Here is a 1180-nt window from a genome sequence, read left to right as displayed (position 1 = left end):
GAGATTCAGTGACTTACCTAGCTTCATGAAGGTATGGGGCAGAATTTGAAATAGAGTCATCCTGACTCCAAATCCAGTCCTCTAGTCATTTTGCTGTCTAGTTACTTGCTTAATAAATACTTGTTGATGGATTGATTGATTGAGATTGAGGAAGGTACTGGACTAGACTTTGAGTTCCTCCCAATTCTTAGATTCTCTAATTGGGTTGTAATCTCTTCTCTACTTGTGCTACTTTGGGCAATTCAATTCAATTTCCATCCTTGATCTTCAATTTCCTTGTTAATAAAATGAGAAGACATGTATCTTAGAGGAGTTCTTGCCTCATCTTCATATTTTTTGTATGTCTCTTGTTGCCTCTTGTTTGGAGACAAATCCTAGTGATGAGTTAATGAGAATATTGCAGGGAAATCCAAGGAAGTGATTTTATCTTCCTGGAAGGAGTGTGTAGGCAGAAAACTGGGTCCACTCTCACCCACTTTGTGAACTCTCTGCCTAGACACAGCTAATGCTCTAAGCGAAGCATCCATAATACCAGCCATCAGAATAATTCCCACCATCTCTCTTTCACTTTGGTGGCAGCTGTCTTCCAAGGTAGTATTCAGACTCTGCAGGAATTTATTTTCTAGTCATTGTAATAGAAATTACCATAATGAATTAATTTTCTGTTTATGTAGATTAATATTCATAAATGGGTATTTAAATAAAGATGCAATTAAAAATAGGAGCTTCTTGATGACAGAGGCCTCACCTGGTTCCCTTTGGGTGCAGCCTCAGTACCTTCCATAATGAACTTTCAGAAACAAGAAGGAGGGTGGGATCAGGGGTAATGAGTATTCAAAGTCCTCCTCCCCACTTAAAACCATTTTTTAAGGGTTGTTGTACACACATGCTATCATGTTAAATGAAACCTCTGACCTTAAGGGTTCTGGAGTTAGAGCTTTCCAGTGTAGCTCACACCATTTTTTAGGGACAGGGGGAAAGGATTGGAGGAGGGAGTTCATCTAGCACATTTGCTCAGTTGGTACGATTCCAGCAGGCCTTGCTGGTTTGGATCTAATTTCATACCTTTCAAATCTTATACTGGTATACGTACTCATTGTGGGTTTAGTAGTGATTCAGGGTCTGACTGAGACCACCACCGACACATGTGGACAACTAACATAACAATTAACATAAAAAG

Source organism: Notamacropus eugenii, chromosome 1, assembly GCF_028372415.1.
Source record: "Notamacropus eugenii isolate mMacEug1 chromosome 1, mMacEug1.pri_v2, whole genome shotgun sequence".
Taxonomy (NCBI): domain Eukaryota; kingdom Metazoa; phylum Chordata; class Mammalia; order Diprotodontia; family Macropodidae; genus Notamacropus; species Notamacropus eugenii.
Note: the sequence above shows the minus strand (reverse complement) of the source record.